The following is a 15,431-nucleotide window of genomic DNA, read 5'->3' as shown; positions in this document are numbered from 1 at the left end:
CAAACTCTAACCCTAACCCTTACCCTAACTCAAACCCAAACCCTAAACCTTACCCTAACCCTAACCCTAAACCGTACCCTGACCGTAACCCCTAACCCTTACCCTAACCGTAACCCTAACCCAAATCCTAAACCTTGCCCTAGCCCTTACCCTAAGCATCCCCTCCTTTCTATCCTTCCTTCGCTCTCACTCCGCCCCCTCTCTTCCCTTATTCACAGCTGCCTTTGCAGCATCTCCGTAACACTCTGAGTTCCCGGACCCAGCTATCATACTATCACCCTGCTGGGCCATTAAATGCTAACCCCAGTGGTCAATTGAAACATTCACACCTACCTCCAACAAACAAGAGTACTTTCTCCCACCCTGGACATTCCACAGATATATAAACTCCAGTTTCCTAGTTTCCAACAGACCTCACAACCGCTGGCTACTGTTAGGGAGGGACAAATCTCTCTCTCCCCACTACCCTGATTGGTGCTTTCTGATGCTGATGCATTATGGGAAATGTAGTTTAGATAAGGACCTTTTGAATTCTCTGGCATAGGACTTCTCCCTTTCCAAACTACATTTCCCAGAATTCTGTGCTATTCCCAGAAAACACTGCTCCCTCTGTTCCCCTCTCCTAATGGCAAGAGACTATTAATTTACAGAGGTGCTAAGGCAGGTGCTAAGGCAGCCTTTTTGGCTTTGCTTTTTGAGCTTTGCTATATATATATATATATATCTTGTAAGCTGCTCTGAGTCCCCTTCGGGGTGAGAACGGTGGCATATAAATGTCATAAAGAAATAAATAAATAAATAAATAAATAAATAAATTTGAAACTGACTTTGGGAGCCTTCTGAGATTTTCAAAACTAAAACAAAAAGTTTCAATTCTTTAATTTTTTGGTGTGGACTGCGCATGCACATCAAATACCATGGCGTAAGTACATATCATAGGAAACTGATCTGACTTACGGCGTGTTCCAGATTTGCACATGCCTAATGGACACATCGCCAACCAGCTTTGGATTCCAGTGAGATCCCAGCCTTCCTTAACTGCTCGAGTCGAGAGGACGTTAATGTTTTTTCTCTCATCAAAGGAGAGGAGCAACGAATGCTTCAGGGCAATGAAACTAATTAGAGAGGATGAGTCATAGCTTCAGTCTCTCGGAGCCCGTTGCCTGTCTGCTTGCCTATGTATTTCATGCATTTCTCTCTCCCTCTCAGTTCAGCCCTGGAGGGCTTACAGCACCAGCTCAGAGATCAAGACAAAATAAATAAATAAACAGCAATACAGGGCATGCATTCAGTTCCAAACAGGGCCATCTCTACACAGATCCTTTATCCCAGGGCTGACATGTATGATGAGAATGTGGGCAACTTTTAGAAATGCTGTGCAACTTGTCCAGAAAACAGCCTAATTGTTTTCTGAAAACTGCGCAGCTTTAACACAGAAACTGAAAGCTGCACAACTTTCCTTGTGGAAATTGCACACTGTTCAAACTGGCTACAATATATATATATATATTAGGGCTGGGCGGTTTCGTTTCGTTAATTTGTAATTCGTTAATAATTCGTTAATTTTTCCAATTACAAAACAATAACGAACCATTCTGGAGCAATTATTTAAAAAACGAATTTTCAAAAACGTTTTGTAAATGCTTCGCATTTCGATATTGTATTCATTTTGTTATTGTTTTGAGGTCGTTTCGTTATTATTTCCGCATGTCTGGGCCAGTTTTATGGTTTAATTAGTGAAAAAAAATTATAATATCACACCAACAGTCAACAACAGAGGGAGAGGAAAGCTTCAGAAGGTTTTGGAGGTTTTTTAGCGTATTTCGCGGTCGCGTCCGCCATTAACGAATCGATTCGTTATTGTTTCGGAAGTCGATTCGTTAATTTTTTACCATTTACGAAATTTCGTAAATATCGAACTTTTTAAAAGGAAAATTTTGTAATTATTTTAAATATCGAAACAAAAAAACCCCCCAAATACAAATCGATTTTAGAAACAAATTTTTCCGTTGTTACCCAGGCCTTATATATATATATATATATATATATATATATATATATATATATATCTGCCATTTGTGTTGTGCAACATTTGAACTAGCAAAACCTATATTTTCAATCAGCCCAAGCTTCTTTTCCTACTGTACAACGTATGAGTTCAAATTAGCAAAGGATGGGTTTCTTTATGAGGAGAAGGGAGGAAGAGAAAAAGAAGGGAAAGAAAGGAGGGAATAAGGGAGGGAGGGAGGAGCAGAGGATTAAAAACAGAAGGGAAGAAGGAAGGGAAATGAAAGTGGAAAAGGTATGACAGGAGGGAAGAAGAGAAAGAGAACGAGAACAAGAAAGAGAATGGAGAGGGCAGTGGTCCCATTCAAGACATGGACAAGTCTCTATTATTAATGTTGATTTGCAACAATCTTTATTTTATATAAATAAAGATTGTTGCAAATCAACATTAATAATAGAGATACGGACAAGCTGGAACGTGTCCAGAGGAGGGCAACTAAAATGATCAAGAGTCTGGAGAACAAGCGCTATGAGGAGCGGCTTAAAGGGCTGGGCATGTTTAGCCTGCAGAAGAGGAGACTGGGAGGAGACATGATAGCCATGTATAAATATTAGGGCTGGGTAACCACGGAAAAATTTGTTTCTAAACTCAATTCGTTTTTAGGGGGTTTTTGCGTTTCGTTTATAAAAGAATTCCGCAATTTTCCTTTAAAAAAGTTCGAAATATACGAAATTTCGTAAAATTATGAAACAATTACGAAACGATTTCGAAACAATTACGAATCGATTCGTTAATGGCGGATGCGATTGCGCAATATGCTAAAAAACCCTCCAAATGGGACAGGGGGGACTTCTGAAGCTTCCCTCTCCCTCTGTTGTTGACTGTTGGTGTGATAATTTATTTTTTATCACTGATAAAACGAACAACAACCCTAAAACTTGCACCAGACATACGGAAATAATTACGAAACAATTACGAAACAATTTCGAAACAATTACGAATCGATTATGAAACAATTACGAAACAAATTGAAAAAATTCGTTTTGATTTTTAATTACTCCTGCATGGCTCAATATCGGATCGTAAGCTAATTTAAATACGAATTAATAATGAATTACGAAATTAACGAACGAAACCGCCCAATCCTAATAAATATGTGAGAGGGAGTCATAGGGAGGAGGGAGCAAGCTTGTTTTCTGCTGCCCTGGAGACTAGGACACAATGGAGCCATGGCTTCAAACTACAGGAAAGGAGATTCCACCTGAACATTAGGAAGAACTTCCTGATTGTGAGAACTGTTCAGCAGTGGAACTCTCTGCCCCAGAGTGTGGTGGAGGCTCCTTCTATGGAGGCTTTTAAACAGAGGCTGGATGGCCATCTGTCAGGGGTGCTTTGAATGCAATTTTCCTGCTTCTTGGCAGAATGGGGTTGGACTGGATGGCCCATGAAGTCTCTTCCAACTCTATGATTCTATAATCAGAACCACATCAATAGAAACCAGGACAAAGAAATACCCACAATTGGAAGCTTGCTGAATCACAGTTAGGTGGGGGAAGCCTTCCCCTTGATGTCCTGTGCCAAGTCGCTGTTAGCTTAGCTTATCATTTGTGTCACAAGATCTGCCAACTTACAGATATCAGCAACCGGTCAAAGCATGAACAAAAAAAGGCCAAAGCAGGACCTCGAGCTGCGTGTCTCCTCTGATGCATGAGATCAGCAATTGACTTTGGCATTGCTGGCCCCTAAGAGGGCGGGGGGAAGCACTGGCTCAATCAATACGATTGTACAACACAATGATTTTGTCATTAGTCATTGGGGTACATTCTGAAAAGCAAGCATCACCTTTGGTATTGGAACAGGGTGAGCAAAAACTGGATCCATATACAGTGTTCCCTCACTTATCGTGGGGGTTCCGCTCCAGGACCCCCACGATAAGTGAAAATCCGCAAAATAGGGATGCTATATTTCTTTTAATATGAATATGTATACATTATTTTATTTATACATTATTTTAGTAGTTACTGTATATACTATTCCCCTTGTGCCTTCAGTCTTCTCACTCTCCCTCACCGTCCTTTACTCCATCCACTCCGTTGGATCTTGTTTGTTGCACAGAAGTGGATTTTAACCAGGTCCAAAGCAAAGACACACAAGCAAGAGGAATATTGCTTCTCCAAACTGTATTCTAAAATCCATACAGTTACACCCCATCGGGTGTGGCCCAAACATGCTGACTGACCTACATTACCAGCAGCACATAATAATTAACATCATAAGGTTTTTCTTTAACACACACACTCGATCCTGCTACGACTTACTGTAACATTGTTTCCACGTTGTTCCTCATAATCCTTGTTGCTTTTGGCTGGTTTGTCGTTCACATCCCATCACTTCCTTCTTCTTTCAACCTTCTCTTTCTCACTTCTTCCATTTCGCTATGGGGTTCTTCTCGCCTTCCGTCTTTTTGTCCCTTCCTCTGAATCGGGCCTTCTCTATCTCTCTCCTTCCTGTCCTCCAACCAACTCATTGGTATCTCTTATACTGAGTCCTCCAGTCTCCTCTCTTGCTTTTCTCTCTGTCTTTCGAAGCCTGAATCCTCTTCTGTCACTTTTATCCTTCCGTCTCTTAGGTTTTTCTTTGTTTAAGGAAATGCTCCACATATATTAAACAACTCTCCCTCAAGGTCAGTTCTTTTCTTCTCAAAAATAGCACATCAGCCTCTCACAAAACAGCGAGTCCACATAAAACTAACCACGAACTAGCAAGGGAACACTGTACATGGAAATTGAGATGTGAGCCAAGTTGGGGAGTCAATTGTTTGGATGGCACATTCGATGATTGAAATTTGGTGAGCTAACAGTGGTAAATATGTTCTACCACTGTATCAAGTTTCATCAGGATAGCTCAAAAATGAGGGAGAGATAAGCCCCTCAAGTTTCACCACAAACAGTGATGTTTCCCTATTGTGTATCTGACTTGCATGACAGACAAAGAGCTGGACGTCCTGTGACAGCAACCACTGAGTTTCACAAGCAAACGGTTGAGAGATTGATTCAGGACGATCGTCATATCATTCAGAGAGAAATTTCAAGCATAATTGGCATTTCACTAAAACGTGTGGGTCACATTATTACTTTGCTGGGCTATCGGAAGATCTGTGCATGATTGGTACCCAGGATGCTGATGCCTGAAATCAAAGCACACAGACTTGAAACTTCAGAGACTTCTATCTTGTCTTGATAATGAAAGAAGATCTGCGGGGACATCATGCTTCTGATTAAGACGTTGAGAGAACTGTGAGATGCTGGTTGTGGAAACAGAGTGTCGACTTCTTCCGTAACGGCTCCAGAAAACTTGTTCATCATTGGCAGAAATGTATCCAATTGTCTGGTGATTATTGTCAGAGTTTGGCGGTGCACAGCAGAAGGATTGCTAGATCAGCACACACTGAGTTTCAAAATAAGGACTCTGCAGGCTTTGAGTTACAAAAGAAACTAAGTTTACTAAGCACATTTAATAGACATGTCTTACTACAGCGAGCTACAATTCAGGAACTAGTCAAAATGAAAGTCTCTTCACATCTGCTTATCTCTTCTTGCTGAGACTAGTTACTCCCTTCTGTTCTCAGCAAGAGCAAACCTTATCTTACTTCTCCCAAGGTCACATAATCACACTCTCATGGTATGAACATTCTGCACAGCATTTCTAATACACAGTGGAATCCATCTTGGAAATACATAGAAGCACATTTAAAAGACATATATAACTAAATTAATCCTGACAATTATGTGGGAAAGTGAATAGTGGTAGTTAAAGAGCACATTCTAAGGATTATTTCTGTGTTTGGCTTATTAAAATATTCCCATCAAACCCAAGTAACAAAGGTGGAGGCATTACTTTTCATTCAACCCTCGTAATTCAGTTGTGGAAATTAAACATTCAATTATAATAAAGACCACAAGAGAAAAAGGAAGGAAGGAAGGAAAGATAGAAAGAAGGAAGGAAACTGGAACAAATAGATGTAATAGGCTTTAAATAGCCATTGGTTATTCTTCAAGCATTCGTTATTGTTACATGAATCATGATGAACTTGTCTGGCATTAATGTGGACATAAAATGTAAATGCATGCAAATATCTTGTGTTGTGCAGTAGCCGTTTAACGTTTCGTTAAGCTCCTTCATGAGCCACCTTGTCAAATCAGAGCTCTTTCATTAAAGAACTCCGCTATTATCGAGATACAAAGAAATGATAATTTGGAAATTGGACCCCTTACGGGACTGACAGAAGGTAGCAATTATTCGTATTGGGACAGTGTTAAAGCTATTCATTCAGGAAATAAAGTTCAAGGAACACAGAGACAAGGCATAATTTCAGCATCATCTAATTTCAGCCACTTATTTTTCCCGTACTGCTCAATTAAACTGCCAAAAATTATAGGAGGTTAATTTTCTTTCTTCTTCTTCTTTTACTTTTGAGATATTAACATCAGATGGTGAACCTTGCAACACCATTTACCATGGTGCATACCAGAACGCTGTGTTAAACTTCTCTTTATTAATGATATAAGTCAAATGAAATCCGAATCTTCTACGATTGTCCACCATTTCTGTGGGTTTTTTTAGTTAATGGTTTGTCCGCTATGTGCATGCCTAAACCCTGCAAAAATTGAGTGCTTTCTGCATTTTAGTTCCATGGTTCAGTTGTCTAGCCTTGGAAAGGCAGCTTACTTACCTTCCTGGTTTTTCTCAAGTTGATATACAGTCTAAATCCCAAAGCCTACGAAATACCAGTTTGCCTGCCTTGTGCAATAAAGTCCTATGTTTCATCAAGAATGAGTGACTTATATTTCTTCACATCACCTAAATTTCTCATTACTGCTGAAATTTGGAGATGAGGAACACTGAGAGGAGAGCCCCTCTGGGTGCTTCCAGACAACAACAACAACAACAACAACAACAACAACAACAATAATAATAATAATAATAATAATAATCTTTATTTACACCCCGCCACCATCTCCCCAATGGGGATTCGGGGTGGCTTACATGAGGCCAAGCCCAGACAACATAATTACACCAAAATAAAACCAAAAGCATAAGCAACAAACAACAGCAGCATAATTACATAAAAACATATGAATACAATAACAATATAACATTACAATAAACACAATCACAGTAACAGTGGGCGGGCCACGTGTGCAGGATAAAATGTTAAAAACTCGAATGAGATAAGAAAAGGAGCAAGTTAACACTAAATCACGGGTTTTAAACAGGGGCAAAAAAATCCCAGGACTTCAGAAGAGGTCCACATACAGGCCTGTTGGGTCTCAGGAACACAAGACAATGAGAAAACATAACACATGGGCAAGTAGGAGTAGGAACACTGTGCCATCGCGCCTGGGGTTATAGATCTTAGTGAAAGAAACATGGACGTGGCATGTTTTTCCCAGGGGATTGCTTCTTGCCCTCCTTTAGAGAACTGGAACTCTCAAAGATCAAGACACTATAGATAACTCGAAATAGTCTTTATTGTTCACAATGAGTTATCTTCCTTAGGCATAAACTTGATATTCAAAAGGAGTAAAGAAAACATACATTACAGTCTTTGGAGTCTTGGGTCCAAGGAGTTTTACATCTGAGAAGCTTTCCAAGTTCGCTCTTTCTCAATGGCTGTGAAATCCTGAACATTCACAACCCCAGTCCAATGATCTATATTTGAAGGCACAAAGTCTTCCTCTTGATGTCAGAGGACTGGTTTGAGGACTGCGCTTAAGATATCGCAACGTCGTCCAGGTGAGCTGGATATGAAGAATGAATCTTAAGAGTGCAAACTTAAGAATTGGTGATGAAAGATGACTTGACTGAGGGCTTTAGGGCCAAGCCTTTCTCAGGTCCATCTGCTGAGTTGTCTGATGGTAGAATGAAAATTAAGCACTGCCCTCTTCCCCAGGAAGGGGTGGAGTCAAACAATTGGGCAGGGGGAGCAATTCAACCAGTGCAAAATAACATTGATTGACAGCTATAGGTAACCAAACAATTTAGCTATACGTTCACATACAAGTGGGGCCAGACACGCCATCACAAACACATAGGAAAAAACCAGAGCTTTTGAGGCAATTTTATATGCATGAGAGATGTAGTTTCCCAAAGTACTTTAAAGGGAGGGATGAAGGAAGGAATGTCTTCAAGTTTTGAGAGAATCGGAGGTGGAATGGCCCCACTATAGGGAAAAGAAGAAATGGCTTCCCACTGGGAAGTGAAGTATAAGTTCTGAATTGCAATTTGCTACAAGGCAGTTGTGGCTCGGAGAGAGCGCACCACCCCCAGAAATGGTTCAATCTCTGCTAGTGAAAAATGGCAAAAAGAAAAAAATCATGCCAAATGGTGGCAAATAATGGCAAATAGCGAGACACAGGGCATGGGGGAGCCAAGGCACATGTTTTGCCAAAAAGGAAAGTGTAGAGAGTCATGGAGGCTCCCCTTTTGTGGTGGACACACGTACCTATGGAACACACTCCCAAATGAGGTGAGATCCGCTCCCTCCCTCCTGGCTTTTAGAAAAAAATTAAAATCATGGTTTTGGGACCAGGTCTTCGGGTAGTAGAAGTAAATGTATGCAGCATTTCGGAAACACAATTACTGGAACGGCGATTTAACGGACGAGACTGTTTTATTGTTTTAATGATTGTTTTATTGCTTATGGATGTATTGTTTTAATTCGTTTTATGTCTAACTGTAGTGTATAATTGTAATTGTTTGTACTGGCATTGAATTTTGCCATTATTTATATGTGAATAAAATAAATAAATATTCGGCTCCAAGCCATGATATTCCCGCACCTGGAAATCTCACTTTTTTTTGTCTTTTGTAGCGATTGCTTCCATGTTTATAGGGAACAGTGTCTGGCCATCCTCCTGTTTGCTGTGGAAGCTCCTGGGATAAAGGTACTGTCTGGACGGGCCCTCAATTTTGGACTACGATTGTAGATACCAGAGGGCTCAGCTATGGAAACTCCCTGAAATACATATGACTACTTTCTACTTTCTCCAGCTCTGAGAGTGCCTACCTCATACTGTCTCCATGGCAACATGGTCCTCATTGTGGGTCTTTCCTTCTTTTCTCCCTTCCTTTCCTACACAAGTCACCATTCTTCCCCAGTAAGATCACAGAAAACAGGGCTCTCATTTTCCTCCACATCAAAGATATCATCTCCTCAGGACTTGACGGGAAGCCCTAATATGAACGAAAGGGCACCGATATTAAAGCTGAGCTGTGTAACCTTTCATGCTCTTTCCTTATACAAAGAGGGTATTTGGCATGCAAATTAGGAACGCTGCTCTCAAAAGAGGTCCCAATAACTTTTGAACTGTAAAATTATGTGACTGTCAGAACAGAGGTCGTTTGGTTTCTGCTTTCGCCTTTTGTACTCGGCTGCAAGTCTGAGTGGTTAGTCTGGCAAAGCAAAGCAGGAGTACATTAGCATTCAAATGAATTACTGCCTCCCTATGAAACATTGGAGACTTAAATGCATGTAGCTGAAAGCAATTTCAAAGGATGCTGTGAGTAATCACTTTTACAGGATTGGTACAATTCAGAGGTGGCAGTCCAGGTGCAATGCTGGCTCACCACCTCCGTGCGATGAAATCCATAATCTATAATGGTGTTCTCAACCTCTGGTCCTCCAGATTTTGGGGCCTTCAGCTCCCAGAAACACCAGCCAACTTGATAAACTGTTAATATTTCAAAAAGAAATATTTTAGCATAAATATCCCTTCTGCTGCCTTCAGAAAGAAACATCAGAGTGAGCCGTACTTGCGCCCACCATCTCAAAAGAAAACAATGTTTTGGATAAGCATCTGAGCCTACAGGCTAATCTCTACAAAATGAAAATTACCATCTGTCTTTCAGAGAGTGGGAGCATATAAATTAGTTCTTTGGGTAGGGAAATATTGGCGCCGGCACATGGAAATGCATGCGTATGGATCATTTATCTTACTCTGATTGTTCTGCTTTCGCTTTAAACCTGAGCAATGAGAAGTCTTGGAGAGAGCGCTTCAGGGAAGGACCATAGCTCAGTTTTAAAGCTCTCGTTTTATGTCTTGCAAAGCAGGGGGTGCTTAAATCTCTGAAGGTCCTGGACCGGAGAGGCATTTGTGAGAAGAAACCTAATTTTCTTCTTTGGGTTTTGATATGACCATGGGGTTAACCAGCTTGCTATCACCACTCCGTCTCACCAGTTCCATGCCATTAAGAGACATTACTGGAGTCTATAAACTGCAGAGTCTTTAGGCAATCTGTCTGAAATTTGGCCATTCCAATGCGTTGTGGAAGTTGCTAAACGCCTCCAAGTTTGATTGGAAAAGACTAAAGTTGTGGATAGCAAAGGCAATATGGATATCAGCTGGACTTTATCACACGAGGTGATGGTCACTATTGAATGATGCCATCTCCTCCCATTTATTCGTACTCATATTGGAGTCAGGACTCTGTTGTAATTGTGTCTGATGTCAATGGGGATGATGGTTTATTTATTTATTTATTTGGGGTTCTTGTACCCCGCCCTTCTCACCCCGAAGGGGACCCAGGGCGGCTTACAGCTGCAAGGCGCACTTAGACGCCTGCTACACAAACAATCATCACAAAAATATAACAGTACAAATTCCCATATAACAGTACAAATTTCCCGGGCCTGTGTCTGATGTCAATGAGGATGAGGGTTTTTCTGGGCCTGAATCAAGCCCAGGCCTTGCTGAGAGGCCAGAGATCTCTCATGAACAGAGTGCTTCATGTTAGGGATTCCTCATCTTCGGAGGAGAAAGGGGAACAGGAAAGTGCTCAGCAATTGGAGGGAGAGGAAGAATCAAATGATGAGGGTTTGAAAGTGCCCACATTTCTAGAGAGACGAAAAGAGAGAACACAGATGGCGAACACCTAGGATAGCTGCTAAAAATGCTGAGCTAATTGGGAGACACCCTAGCACCTCCTGCTTGGGGAATTCAGAACTATAAATCAGTAGTAGAAGCAGTCAGCTTTCACTGGTAACAACAACCCTGATACTGCTATTTTTAGAGGAATCTGTTTTGTGTCTTCTGCTAAGGACTTAATTCATTGCCCATTGTCTGATGGAAGGCTGGTGCTTCTTTTGGGATCTTGTAAGAAACTTTAATTTGTGTCTAGATTAAGACTTCCTTGCTTTCTTTTGCACTTTTCATTGCATTCTGCTTATCCTTTGTGTTTGCTGAAGTAAAGTGTTTTTCTTTTACTTTCAGTATTGTCTAAAGGCTGTTTTTGAAGGGCAATTCAGGGCACTTCTGTTGATACCCAAAGTCAAATTCCTGGGAGAGGCTCACAGCAGTCTTTCTCTGAGAAAGTGTCTTCTGAGGATGATTTGTCAGGTGCAGAATTTACTGAGTTTGAAGACCGAAAACAAGACTTTTGTAAACTAAGACAAAGTACGAAGGTCAGTCTATCTGCTGGAAAAGAGAGATAATAAATCTTTATCTAGTTGTACGGGCAAACAGAATGCTTTCCTTTTGGTTCATGGGACAGGAAAAGCTTTATATGAAATAAAGAAAGGATTTTAACTTAGTCTCGTCAAAGTTGGATTTTCATGATGGTCTTGTTTCCAAGTGGATTTCTAGTTTCATGTTTCAAGTTTTGCAAGGTTCCATTTCTGGGTATCGGATCTCCATGCTGTCTTGTTCGTTTGGGTTTTGCATCTTTGGATCTTGTGTTTTTACCTTTGTACCCTGAAGTTCATGGACTATCTGTACTCTTCGGAAAATATCTTTTGGACTATACTGTTTCTATCATTTTTATTGCTTTGCTTACATATATCCTTCAATACGCTGCTTGCTGATTTTACTATACTGATATGGTGTTCAAGGACAAAGGTGTTCCTGCTCTGGGATACAACAGACTAGTAAAAGACAGATTCCAGGAGTTGAAATTTGAGGACCTTGCAAGACTTCGGAGTCACTCCCAGGGCATATGGGAATGATTCAGTGGAGCCAGAATGTGGGCAGAAGTGATGGATTTAAGTTGAACATTACTTCTGGGTCACTGTAGAATACAATTCTCTCTTGGCTCCTATAAATGATTCCTACCTTAGCTGGTTCCTGAGCAGCTTCCATTATCAGTAACAGGTCTTCTTGAGTATATATTAACAATAAAGACATGTCCCTAGTTAGCCCCAATGACTAAGCAGAAACTGTCGCCAGTGCCTCCATCTATGAATTGTCTGTTCCTCACTGTAGATGAACACCTTAATTACTGGAAGAGAGTTCCGCCTAAATCAATGGGTCTTGCTTTTAAATAAAGCATGCAATTTACTGGAGTGCAAATTACTGTAGCCTAGATTGATTGGGTTTGGTAAACACTCTGTCATCGAGAAATAGTTCCATCAGTCAAATTGCCTAAGGAACAGTTGGTTTTTGGTGTATGCAAGACTGAAAATAACTTCGTCAGTAAACAATGCTGAGCAAAGTTTAGTGTTTTACACTGGAATCGATATGGTAAATGACTAGACCAGTGGTTCTTAACTTGTGGGCCATGGACCACCAGTGGACCGCAGGGATGAAAATATGGTCCACGAGCCTCCTTCCTTTTTATTTATTTTATTTTATTTCAGCTCCTTTTGCGCCGCCTACCACTCCTTCCCTGTCTCTGACCATGGCATATGTTCTGTATCAGAAACTAGAGCTGATGTGATCTATCCAATGCAATTTTCTGAATCAGCACACCAAATAACCAAACCAAATCTAAAGTTGACCAAAAACTGATTCGTAACCCCTTTTGGTACTAATGTTGGAAAGTGGTCCCTGGTCAAGTGGACTGAAGACTGACAGGTCAGCGATTCAAAGCTCCCTCTGTCAGCTACAGCTCTCCATGTGGGGACATGAGAGAAGCCTCCCACAAGGAAGATAAAACATCTAAAACATCTTTGCAGATGGCCAATTGTCTCACACAAGAAGCAACTTGCAGTTTCTCAAGTTGCTCCTGACAGGAAAAAAAAGGTGGTCCGTGGTCAAGTGGTCCCTGGTCAAGAAAAGATTGGGAACCACTGGACTATACTGACTACTCTTTTTCAAATATAGATTGAGTATCCCTTATGCAGAATCTGAAATACTCCATGGCCACATGTAAGCCACCCCGAGTCCCCTTTGGGGAGATGGTGGCGGGATATAAATAAAGATTATTATTATTATTATTATTATTATTATTATTATTATTACACAAGCTTTGCTTTCTGATAATTCAAGGTACACAAACTTTGCTTCATGTGTAAAATTGTTTAAAATATTGTGTATAAAATTACCTTCAGACTACGTGTACATACATGAAATAGAAAAGGTACATTGAAATGTTGGAGTTCGAATCTCAATATTGGTCAGCCAAATAACCTTTTTTATGTCTGCCGTGGAAACCACAGAGAGATTAGATAAATTGAGGAAAAAAGAATGACATTTATTAGAATAATATCTTGAGTGTTAATTAAAGATATGCCATCAGCTGTGAATGTCAACAACGTGTGGATAGAATTATGGTAATAATTGCTGTTATTATGTTATGCCACAGCTACAATGCCATATTGATTAGAAATTATTGGGATGGAACTAATTTAATATTTCAGCAAATTCAACAGGAGTTCCACTAAGAAGTCAGTGTGAATACATCATGATTATTCAATAGTATCTCGCTAGAGAAGAAGAAAACTATTCTCAGCATTAAAGCTGAAGAAAGTCAAGGAAGAAACTGAAAACATTACAGTTGGATATTAAGAAAACAAAAATAAGGTCCACGGATGACTTATATAACTTTCACTCTCTCTGACATTTTCAAATGTTCTTACCACATCAAGGCATATTTCCAATATTAGCCAATGTCAAATGATTACCATAACCAATATTTTAAAAAATCAAGTAGGTAGTTAAATTAATCCCAATAATTATTGTCCTAAAACCTTGGGTTTCTATTTTTAAAAAAAAAAAAAAAAAAAAAAAGCTTAATTGGCAGTAAGTTACATAAAAAATAGCATTTGAGAACGGATTACACAGCAAACAGTAGAGACAGCCAGAGTATAGGGACTCTCTCTTGTCGAACATCCCTATGCAAACAATGGGATTTAATCCCCATGTTTGGGCTTGATCATCATTTTTATTCTTCATTTTCTAGAAAATCTTGACATTTTCACTAGGTTGTACTTGATGGAATATCAGCATTTTAACATGGTAAATCTCATAGCTTCCCCCTCTCCAACATCCCTAAACAAATGGTGGGTGTTCTTAGTTTAATCCCATTATAAGCACAATGGAATTTGCCCGTCTCTTCTTTCTCCTTCCTTCTCTACATGTAGAAAATCTTGAAACCATCACTAGGGTGTTTTAGATGGCTACAAAGCATGGTAACATGCCCGTTGAATTGTCATTGAAATCAATTAATCCTGAAACTTTCTGGGTTTTTTATTTTGGTTTTTACATCTCTAACAGAAATCTCTAGGTTCTCCTCATAAATGTGGATATATTTAACTGGTTGTTAGAATTTAAATAGTTGTAGGTCACATGAAGCAGTGGGGTTTGATTTTGATTTTTGGCAAACCTTCATTGTGCTGTTCCATCTACTATACTATTTGCAGATGACATAAGTATTTTCATAGATGACCCAAATATTTTATTTCATTTTTGGGCATTTAAACCAGTGGTTCTCAACCTGTGGGCCACGGTGCACTGGTGGGCCACAAAACCTAAAATAGGGTTTGCGGCTCTAGATTATTAAATATGGTTTTCTGTAGGTGACCAGATGGCAAATACTGGATGGCATATGGTCTGTATCAGAAACTAGAGCTGATGTTAAAAGCTTAGGTGTCGTCCTGGATTCACAGCTGACAATGGAAACTCAGGTTGCTGCTGCCAGCAAACAGGCCTTTTTCCATCTACGTCAAGCGAGGCAACTGGCACCCTACCTATCTGACGAGGCTCTGGCAACTGTCATCCATGCCACGGTCACGTCTAGGCTGGACTATTGCAATGCCCTGTATGTGGGCCTTCCGATGTCTACGATCCGAAAGCTTCGTATTGTTCAAAATGCGGCAGCCAGGTTACTCACAAGAACGCCCATGAAATGCCATATAACACCAGTGCTGCAACATTTACATTGGCTTCCAACTGAGTACCTGTATAAGATGCTAGTTCTGACATTTAAAACTCTTTACGGCCAGGGTCCATCGTACCTTAGGGACCGCCTCTCCTTCTCCCATCATCGGAGGTCGCAACGACCAGCCCAACGTGACTTACTCCATATACCGGGTCCTAGAGAAGTGCACTTGGAAAGGACCAGATGCAGGGCTTTTTCTATTTCTGCCCCTGCCTTGTGGAATTCCTTGCCGCCCTACATGAGAGCCATGCGTGACTTAGGGCCTTTT

This window comes from Anolis sagrei, chromosome 11 (assembly GCF_037176765.1).
Source record: "Anolis sagrei isolate rAnoSag1 chromosome 11, rAnoSag1.mat, whole genome shotgun sequence".
Taxonomy (NCBI): Eukaryota; Metazoa; Chordata; class Lepidosauria; order Squamata; family Dactyloidae; genus Anolis; species Anolis sagrei.
Note: the sequence above shows the minus strand (reverse complement) of the source record.